The following is an 11435-nucleotide window of genomic DNA, read 5'->3' as shown; positions in this document are numbered from 1 at the left end:
TTTGTTGAATTATGTGAAATGCAAAAGTATAAGGATGTAGATGGTGACATTATAAAATTAAAACTGTTTCCTTTCTCATTAAGAGGAAGAGCTAAAGATTGGTTGCTATCTCTGCCTAAGAATAGTATTGATTCATGGACTAAATGCAAGGATGCTTTTATTGGTAGATATTATCCTCCTGCTAAAATTATATCTTTGAGAAGTAGCATAATGAATTTTAAAAAGGGATTTCTAGTTTCGTGCCCCTGGTTCGTTAGTTGTACTCAGTTTTCCCCAGCCTCTTAACTTTTCCTCAGTTTTCCCCTCCCTCTAGTTTGAAACCCCTTCCAGAGGCTCGGACGGGAGGGTTGCTGTCTGTTCAGAGGCCTTCCGTTACCGGTGACGGCTAGGGAGCCGCGGTGGTTTTGACTTGACCGTTGCTTTCGAAATGTGTTGACTATTGACTGGAAGAGCTGACCCAAAGCTTTCCCCTCCGTCCGAGACTGGAGGAGCTCACACACCGCCCCTCCGCCGCCACGCCATCCTGCCCACCTACCTTATGGCGTCGTCCGCCGCCGAGCCGGCCCCGCCCCCACCACCACCCCCGGGCTCCGCCTCCACCAGATCTGGATCTACCCCTGTCCTCTTTGTAATTCCGTCTGGTGTGCAGACTATTCCCGCCAGCCGTGGAGAAGATTGGGAATCGGAGGGATCTAACGCATGGATTCCATCTGGGTAAGCATCGTCTGCCTATCCCATGTGAATTAACAGTAGGCAGTTTTTGAGCGCCAATCGTTGTTGCTCAACTAACTGCGTTGCTTTTCGAATAGGATGGATCCAGTATGCGGCTTTTCGTGGTGGTTAGTCGGATTCTAGCTTTACGCGTGATTCTAAACGCTGTAAGACTGGGTTTAACTTCCTGCGGTGGTTGCAACCACCATCTCGTTAACGGATTTCAAAGCTAACATCTACGATAACTACACTGGAGCTCTCTCGATGCGGTTCATTTCGAATAGTTCATCAGCTGGGAGGGACGATTTGTTCCCCTAATTTCCGAAGACGATCTGGGATTTCTTTTTGCTTTGAATGCTTCTTGCGGTTCGGTAAAATTCGTATCCATGTGGACAGGGGCCGGGCATCATCTCAGTGCTGGGGCATCATCAGGTGGTCGGGCATCATGTCTCTCTACTGCTGCTACCTCTCGCTAATAGTGTGCGCCGTGGCGCTCCTTGTAGGTCCACAGCACCATCTCGTCCCCGGTGCTAGTGGTAGCCAGATCGTTCGTACGGTCGATGTGGAGGACGATGCGGACATTGAGGATCAGCCTCCTCAAGATGATGAGGATGAGTTGATGTTTCTGAATTGGTAGATCGATGCGAAGCGAGGCAATGGAGGATCAATACATGGAAGATATGGCTTTTGGTGCCAGATTTGATGACACTGATGATGAAGAGAAGAATGAGAATGATGACAGCCTCGTTTTAGCCGATTACGAAGGTGAAGACTTGCCAACAATTGAGTGGAACAGGGAGAAACCCCAGCTTGTAGAAGGCACCGTGTTTCAAACGATGATGGACTGCCGTAATGCAATTACTACATATCACATTCTCACTAAGAATAATTTCGAGGTTATTAAAAGTGAGCCAGGTAGGTTCACAATTAAATGCCCATACCCAAGGTGTAGGTTTAGGCTGCATGCATCCACAATGCGCAGAAGCAGCTTGGTTCAGGTACTACGCCAACCAGTTGTGTATTTAGATCACGGTGTAAAATTTGTTATCTATTACTGACATCCCTTATCATTATGTTTCAGATAAAGAAGAATAATGAGATCCATAGGTGTCCACCTCTAGGGGGAGAGCCAGAGCTGAAAACAAAGCTAGCGAAGACTAGGTGGTTGGCAGATGTAATCCTAGATTGGCTGAGAGAAGATCCTTCACTTGGTCCAACAGCACTCGTAAAAAAGGTGGTTGAGAAGTATAAAATGAAGGTACCTTACATGAGAATGTTCTATGCAAAGGAAATGGCTCTTGACAAGATCAATGGTCCATGGAATGAAAGCTTTCAGTTGCTTTACACTTTCAAAGCTGAAGTGGAGATGGCTAGTCCAGGCAGTGTTGTAGCGATAGACAAGCATACAGTTCCCTACAAATTGAAAAGCGGGAAGGTAATGCACAAGGAATGTTTCAGAAGGGCTTTTGTTTGTTTCAAAGCTTGCTGGAAAGGCTTTTTGGACGGTTGCAGGCCTTATTTGGCCGTGGATGCATCAGCTCTTCATGGCAGGTTTAAAGGACAGCTAGTTGCTGCTACTGCAGTTGATGGACATAATTGGATGTTCCCTGTTGCTTATGGGGTTTTGGAGGTTGAGTCACAGGAAAGTTGGACTTGGTTTCTGCAGAATTTGCGCGACCTTATAGGTCATCCAACAGGACTTGTTATCCACACAGACGCTTGCAAAGGTTTGGAGACTGCGGTAGAAGCAGTATTCCCTGGAGTGGAGCATAGGGAATGTATGCGACACTTGGTACAGAATTTTACAAAGAAATTCAAGGGTAAAGTTTTCTTGACAACCTATGGCCAGCTTCATACACATGCAGCTCTAGGAAGCATCTGTTTCATTTGGATGTGTTGTATAAACAAAAACCTGGGGTGAAGGAGTACTTGGATGAACATCATGGTAGGGTGTGGTCAAGAAGCCAATTCAATGAAATTTGCAAGGTAGACTATGTAACAAGTAACCTTGCGGAGAGTTTCAATTCAAAGGTCAAGTCATTGAAAGGGCTTATGCTGTGGCAAATATTTGATAAGATTAGGAAGATGATCATGATAAAGATCGATCTGCGTCAAAGAATTGCATCCACAAATTATGTTGGCCATCTCATGCTCCCATCTTTGATTAAGTCTTTGCATGAGAGGGCAAAACAATTGAGGATGCAATGCGTCAGAAAAGGAATGGAGGCTGAGGTAACCTACAACGACGGTCAAACAAAGCAAGGAGGTATCCGATGAGTTTGGTTGATAGGACATGCCATTGTAGGGGATGGCAGATCCGTGGGATACCACTGCATACACGCATTGTTTTTCATGAGTGTTATAGGGGTGAAGATGGTGAAGTTGATCGGTATGTGTCGAGTATTTCTCTGTTGCCAAATTTAGGGCTGCATATGCTATGAATGTTCCTACCTTGTTGGGAAAAGACCAATGGATGAAAGTCGATCCGGGCTTCAAGCTGTACTCTCCAGTATTGACTAGACCGGCAGGTAGGCCGAGGAAGAATAGGATCAGAGCTAGTGCAGAGGGTGGTGCACCGATTCGAAAACGTAAGTGCAAACGTTGTGGAATCCCTGGACACATTGCTAGGATTTGCAAAAATGGAGTTGACCCAGCTTTTGGAATGGAAGATCAGGCGGGAGCAGAAAATGCAGAGGAGAATGAAGCAGCAATTCAACTTGAGATTGAAGCAACAATTCAACATGAGGTGATTGAAGCAGCAAATGCAGAGGAGATTGAAGCAGCAGTTCAACATGAGGAGATTGAAGCGACAAATGCGAGAGGAGATTGAAGCAGCAATTGAACATGAGGAGATTGAACCGATGGATCGAGAAGCGAGAGGGAACAGATGGATGTAGAATGGCTTCAACCGATGAGTCTAGAGGAGAGGGAACAGTATAGTCGAGAATGCCTCGAAAGTAGTAAGGCCATGATAGATGCTAACTTCGAAGAGTACATGGCAGAAGAAAAAGCACAAGCTTTGCAGAAGAAGAAGAACAAGAAAGAGGGCAAAAGGAAGGTAGACACCGGTAATATCCCTGGTAGGGTTACCCGGAGTAAGGTGGTGGCCCCGGCGAGTCACAGCAGGAGCAAGAGAAAGATTTTATTCTGAACAACTAATTTGAATTTGTATGAACAATTTGTATTGTGGTTCCCTTTGTATTGGGGATCCCTTTGTGTTGAACAATTTGTATTGGGGATGCCTTTGTGTTGAACAATTTGAATTTGTATGAACAATTTGTATTGTGGTTCCCTTTGTATTGGGGATCCCTTTGTGTTGAACAATTTGAATTTGTATGAACAATTTGTATGCCACATTTAAGCCACATTTATCATTTTAGGGTTTTAGGGTTTTAGGGTTCAATTCAAAATAATTCAAAACATGGTGGAACCTTCCCATGGAGCCTTGTTATGTTACCTACAACCTAGAGAAATAATAATGGAAAAGGAAATATAGAGATATGAAGTTTTTATGCCAAAAGCTTCAAAACCACTTCCTAGTCCATGAGCTACTAGATACGAAGATGCAGGGCTTTCTGCTCAATACACCTCCCAAATACCCACTATGCTTACAAACTTTGTCCAAATGAGTCCAAATTCGTCACACTTGTGTATCTTTGAGTTGCAAACAATATCTAGTCGGCCAAAATGTAATATATTGTTCAAATAACACAATTTTACAATTTTTATGCCAAAAGCTTCAATTTCCCTTAGTCCGTTTATTATTTGGGTGCCCCTGTTTTACTTAGTGTTACTCAGTTTTCCCCCTCCGGGCCCACTTGTTTTACTCAGTCATACTCAGTTTTGCCCTTCCGATAAACATTTCCTCACTTTTCCCCCTCTTAGTTCTACTCAGTTTTCCTAACTTGTACTCACTGGCTGATCTCTGATTGGTCGAGATGTATGTCACACGGATCTTGGTTAGTTGAAAGCTCAACGAACGCTTGCACCGTTCGATCATTTATGATCGGACGGCCTGTATATCTCTCTCTACCACGATGGACGCATACGGAGACAAGAGCAGAGCACATACCTACCAACCCTGGCAGTCGCATATTCCAGTCGCATCCTCCTCTCTCGTATTTCCTCTCTTACTACGGCGGTCGCGGCGGCGCGGATCTAACCGTGCGTGCGGCGGCGTGCGGCGGCGCAGATCTAACCGTGCGTGCGTGTAAGGGTACATTGCCCCTATGTGTGGTTTTGGTAATTAATGACAACCCCTATGGACTAATGTTTTCATTGAGTTTATATGAAGGAATATTCCATAGGTACTACTTGCTCTCCATGTGTTGGATTCAAGTATGGATGCCATGAAGATAAAGGTATACCTTGTGTATTGGCATCAAGATCATCGGTATGAAGATATATATGTGATATGATCAAGAAGAAGAAATGAAGATGGAGTTCCACATGCTCTATCTTATGTGAGTATGAGAAGATACAAGGTTGAGTTGGGCAAGTTCAAGATGAGCATCTTGAGTGAATCACATGCTTGAAGCTTACCGTCCATTTGGTGATAATGGACATGTGAAGATGTGCATCAATGGGGCTTTCTCATCATAGTGTATGGGAGAGTATTTGTGAGTCTTCACGAAGCAACATTGATCAAGTGAGGCATTCCGGCTTGAGTGAAGCTTGAAGAGTTATCATCAAGATCAAGCGGGATGCGCAAGGCAAAGGTATGGACTTGCTAGGTTTTCCTTTTACCGGTCTCAAGGTGGATGTTGGGAGACCGGATTATAGGATAGATAGCCGCACTATTAAGAGGGGCTTTCGGTTAAGTAACTTGATCACATCGTCTTAGGGAGCTCAATCCTTTGCATACTTTGCATATCCTTATTGCTTCTTGGTGTTTCTCTGTGTGAGGTTCTTGAGCTTGTTGCTAGCTTTACAACAAGCCCAAGTTCATCGAAAACGGAATCCGCATGCATCTTCTATTGCGTTTTCGAGTTTGGACGTCTTCACCGTTTCTTGACGGTGGGAGACTCCCTCTCTAAAATCATCTAAAAATGTTCTGTGAGGAGTCTTCATATTTCCAGTTTTTGTTGGGGTTCTATTCTTCGTTATCTTTCCAACAAAATTGGTTTCATGTTAATCGGAGTTCGGGAGCAATAGTTATTAAAGAAAAGGTAAAAGCGAAAAAGAAAAAGAAAAGAAAAGGGGGGGACGCGGCCGGTTGCCGCCCGGCCTGCCGGACCGCATGCCGGCCCACCCGGTCGACCGGGCGGCCACCGGCCCACGCGCCGGGCAGCCCAGCTCCACCTCCGGTCAGACCGGACCTTGACCGGGCCGCTCCTCAGTCCGGCGGCCCACGCGGCCTGCACCCCCGTCGCGCCCCCGCGCGGCTGGCCTCCCGCGCCGCTCGGCGCTCTGGGCCCGCCGCCGCCCACAAGGCCTGCCTCCGCCCCGCCGGCCCAGCCGCGGCACTGAGGCCTTTCTCGCCGCCCAGCACGCCTCTGCCCCGCCCGGTCGGTGGGCCGGTCCGACCGGACAGGCCACCGGCCTCTCCGGCCCAGGCTCCGGTTCGACCGGCCGGCTGACCGGCCTGGGCACTTTTTTCAGCTCGTTTTTTATGCGTTTTACACCCCGTTTCTTCCCCAACGGTTATTTTTCTCCCTAGACTATAAATAGCCCTTCTTCCACCTTGAGCAACTAGTTCTTCCCATTCTCTCTCCTCCATTGCTACTATTTGAAGAACTTGCTCTCCCCCTTGAATCCTCCAACCACTCTTGCTCATATTTGAGGATTTGGGAGAGGGGATCTAGATCTACACTTCCACCGATCGATTTCTTCTCTAAGTGAGGGAAACTCTTGGGATCTAGATCTTGGAGTCTTTGGTTGACTTTTCCCCTTGTTCTTCCTCTCCAATCTCATCCTAGCATTCGTTGCTTTGGTGGGATTTGAGTGTGAAGGACTTGAACACCTCCGGTGTTCTTGCTTTGCATCATTGCATAGTGTTGAGCTCTCCACCACGATTTGTTCGAGTGAGAGACCGTGAGCTTGTTACTCTTGGAGGGTGACCTCCTAGTTGGCTTGGTGATTGGTGCTCCGGTGATCTCTTCAAGAAGATTGTGAAGAGGCCCGGGCTTCTCCTTCGTGGAGCTTGTGAAGTGGTTGTGGAGCTTGCCATCTCGGAGCGGAGGAAAAGCTAACCATAAGGAAAGGGCCATTATCCTTCGTGGGTGTGGTTCGGAGAATAGGGTGAGCCTTCGTGGCGCGGGAATCCTTCGTGGGACCTCCACTCCTCCAAACGTGACGTACCTTGTTGCAAAGCAAGGGAACACGGGAATACATCCTCGTCTCCGCGTGCCTCGGTTATTTCTATACCCGAGCTCTCTTTCCTTGTGATAGCCATCGTGCTTGAAGTATATATATATATATCTTGCTATCACTTGTGCTACATATATCTTGTGCCTATCTTGCTTAGCTCTAGTTGCTATTGTTACACTTAGTTGAGCCTAGCATATTTAGGGTTTGTGCTTGTAAACTAAACGATAGTTTAATTCCGCATTCTTACAAGACAAATCCGCGAGAGTTTGTAATTGCCTATTCACCCCCCCCTCTAGGCGACATCTCGATCTTTCAATTGGTATCAGAGCAAGGTCTCTCCTTGTTTAAGGCTTCACCGCCTTGAGAGTAAAGATGTCGGCTAGTATAGTGCACAATGACACAATTGTCTTTAATGGCACAAATTATCTTTTGTGGAGAAATTGCTTGCTTTGTAAGCTTCGGACCTTGTGTCCACATATAGAGCAATTTCTAGATGTCGGTTTTTCTCCTCCGATGGATTCTCAAAATCTATCTTTAGAGGATGAGAAAAACTTACATCTTGAAGCTCAAGTATCTAATGAGCTTTTATTCTCTTTGAGACCCGATTTTCGTAGGTTCTTGATATATATAAAGCGAAAATCGTCTCATGAGATGTGGATCAAGCTTAAGGAAATGTTTGGTGGATCCACTTCTCAATTGGTCGGTGGTGTCTCCGAGGAGCTCTCTTCCCCTTCACATCATGAAGAGCTCCAAGTTGCTTCCACCTCCGGTCGTGATGATATATCATCTTCTTCCACTTCACCAACGTGTTGCAAGACACAAGGTAATGATATGGTGAGTGGTGAGGGAAATTGCAATGTTGATATTGTGCTCAATAGTGATGACTCTTCATCTCTATCTCATTGCAATGTTTCCTCTTTGGACTTAAACACATCTAGCATTGAAAATGACCTACATGCTTGTGTTGTTAGTCCTTGCATATCATGTGTAAATTGCTTACATAGATCTCATGAAGATATGCTTACCTTGTCTTGCCCCCATAATCAAAATGCTTATATTTCCTCTAGTTGTTTGTTGACTAACAATGTAGAGGAAACCGAACACTATATGGATCAAGACATGTTTTCAAAAGAGGATTCAAGAATATCTTCATCTTCATTCTCCGGTATGCACATGTGCCTTATGGCAAATGGATCAAAGGTATCTCCTACTTTGACTCCTAACACTTCCTCTAATGATGAGAGTGATGATGATGATAATGATGAAGAATATAATACCTTGGTGCATAATATGGCAATGATATATGCTTCTCTTCATGGTAATAAAGAAGCTCGTGCTAATCTCGAATACTCTATGGATATCTTGAATAAATATAAGGAAACCATAGTGAAGTTGGAGTCCCATGTTGAAAATGAGGAAATGAGATTCACTCTCCTCAAGCATGAGCTAAAAGATGAGAAGCATGCTAATTTCATGCTTACACAAAAAGTTGAATCCTATATGCATGAAAATGAGAAAACTATTGTTGATGCTTGTGCTACTAACTCTAATTCTTGTGAAGCATCGACCTTAAAGGAGAATGTTGAGCTAAGGGCTCAACTTGAGTTGCTAACTAGCAATTATAGGGAATTGGAAGAAAGTCATAAAAAGCTCTCAAGCTCTCATGATGAACTTCTAATTTCCTATGATGGGCTAAAGTTAGCTCATGAGGCTAGTATCACTAAGGTAACATCTTGTGAGCCTCATGTGGACATTAGCACAATCTCTACTACAAATGCTATATCTTCATGTGCTAGTCCTTGTAATCCATCTAGTCAAACTAGTGATACACCTTGTGTTGGATTACTCACTTTGCCTTGTTGCTCTAACAATGAAGCTTCTACTTCCTCTAGTACTTGTATTTCTACTAACCATGTAGAGGAAATAAAAGAGCTCGAGGCCCAAGTCCTTTCTTTGAAGAAAGACTTGGAAAAGCGTCATGAAGGAAATCCGCACTTGACAAGATGCTAAGTGTGCAACAATCCCCCAATGACAAGAGTGGACTTGGATTCAACTCCAATAACAAGAACAAGTCCAAGAGCAAGAGCAACAAGAAGAAGGGCCAAGACAAAGTCAAGGATTCGGCCAAGTTGGTTTTGTTTCAAGTGCAAGGTTGAAGGGCATCATGTTAGATCATGCCCATTGAAGAAGAAGAAGAAGCACTTGAGTGAGAAACAACAAGGGAAACGGCCACAAGGTAAAGGTCAAGCTCATGCTCGACCTCAAGTTGAAGATAGGCCACTTCCCAAGAAGAATCAAGATATTGTTCCCCAAGAGAAGAAATCAATAAAGAAGAGAAAGGGGAACACTTGCTACTTATGCCGTGAGAAGGGGCACTTTGCTTCTTCTTGCTTAGGTGGTACCTTATCTAACCCTATAATTGTTGATAATGATTATTCTCTAGGGAAGGATAAGGATGGCAATGTGTTTGCCAAGTTTGTTGGAACTCAAAGTGGTTTCAAGAAAAGAACCATTTGGGTTGCCAAGCCTATTGTGACTAACCTCCTAGGACCCAACTTGGTTGGGGACCAACAATCTCAAACTTGATCAATAGGTACATGTGGAGGGCATTGGAGATTTGGCTACTTCATGAAGAATTAAGGGATCTTCATATATTAAACTTTGACCAAGCCAAGTCGTATGGATTATCGTCTATATCTTATAATCCAATGTTCCTCCTTGCGGTAACTTATACTTCAACTCTTCATGTTTATTGTAAGTTACTTGCCCCTTTGCATGTTTGGTTTTGTACCAAATATATGTATGTATGTGTTGTGTCTTACTTGCTTATCTTGTGTATTCAAGCATGTTTGTTTGACTCACCATATACTTGTGTATTGTTTTGAGCCTAATGCACCTTGATGATATCTTATTTGGCTCTCTTTGAAGTGATTAATGGAACATCCCATTTTGGGGGAGTGATATGCTCTGTGCATCTCTCTTTCTTTAAAATGTGTGTACATGGGTACCACCACTTAGTATTGATATTGCAAGATTATCTAGTCACTATGTGGTGTGCAATACTCATGAGAAATTCAAATTCTAAATATCCATTAATCATCTCTAGTTGAATTTTAGTTGCCTCTTATTTAGAAGAAATGTTTTATCACATTATGGGGAGTAATATGTTTTGTACATATCACAAGCCTAGAAAATGTGAACATATGAGGTTATGCCACTTAGAGTTGATGCTCTTAATTATCTTGTTCCTAGGTGGCATGTTTGCTCAAACAAGCTCCATTCATAATAAAAATATTTTATTACTCATCTTGTGGGCTCTTGTTTGAATATGAAATTCTTGGTGCGGTTTTTCCTCAAATACATATCTCTATATCTTATTTGGGACACCGTTTGCTTCAAGTTATTCTAATCATTGCCGTGCGTGATTGTGTGACTAGTTGAAGTTATCAAGAATCTTCATCCGTGCATAGTGCTTAATTCTATATACTTATCCTATGCCTTTTATTGTAAAGATTGATCCTTACTATCTTTGTCAATTCACCACCGGAAATTATTTCCAATATACTCATTGTCTTTGACAATTGATAACCTTATATGTGGTTGAATTTATGGATCACCTTCACCTTGGATTGTTTCTTACTTCCTTATTTTATTTCCAAGAAATCTTTGTTGCTCCCATGGGTCTTCCTTGTCCCTTTGAAAAATGTTTTGATAAATTCTCTTGATTCATATCAAGTGTTTGTTTTGGAAGACAAACCTTTTCCTTACGGTACATTGTGCCATTGTGAAAAGTGTATAGGGTTTGGTTTATTTTGTTTGAACCTTGCTCTTTTGGGGAGTTTGCTATCTCATTCTTTCTTACATGATTTATTTGCTTGAATGAGATAAATCCTTGAGCATGTTTGCTTTATTTCATCCGTTATGCTCAATGGTTTCCTCTTAGTTCATTTGTTGAACTTTGTTGAACAAATCTTTTGTGGTTTGCTTCTTAGATATAACTTGGACAACAAATTTGTTTTGTGGCACCTCTATGCCTTATCTATTTCTTTTGGTGTTTTGTCCAAAGTATATCTTTCTTGGATCTTTAAAGGTTTTAGTGCATGCTTATATGTAAATTGTTTATACTTGTAGCATGCTTGCTTTCTTTTGATCCATTATGTAGGATATACTCCATCAAATCCTAAATGGCTAAGATGTGCATGAAATTCAAACTTCATCTAAATATGCACATGTTTATATGGAGTGTGTCCTATATATTGTGGTTAGTCTAACCATGTTGGACCCAATAAGTTTGGGGACCAAGATGTACTTGAATAATGTTTTAGGTACATCGGAGATGCAATGGAGGCTTGTCTCATCTATAAGGAAGGTGTTATCACCATATGAGAATTGGAGTCAAGCTAGGATGATCGATG

Source organism: Lolium perenne, chromosome 4 (assembly GCF_019359855.2).
Source record: "Lolium perenne isolate Kyuss_39 chromosome 4, Kyuss_2.0, whole genome shotgun sequence".
NCBI classification, from domain to species: domain Eukaryota; kingdom Viridiplantae; phylum Streptophyta; class Magnoliopsida; order Poales; family Poaceae; genus Lolium; species Lolium perenne.
This window is presented reverse-complemented; position numbering follows the sequence as displayed.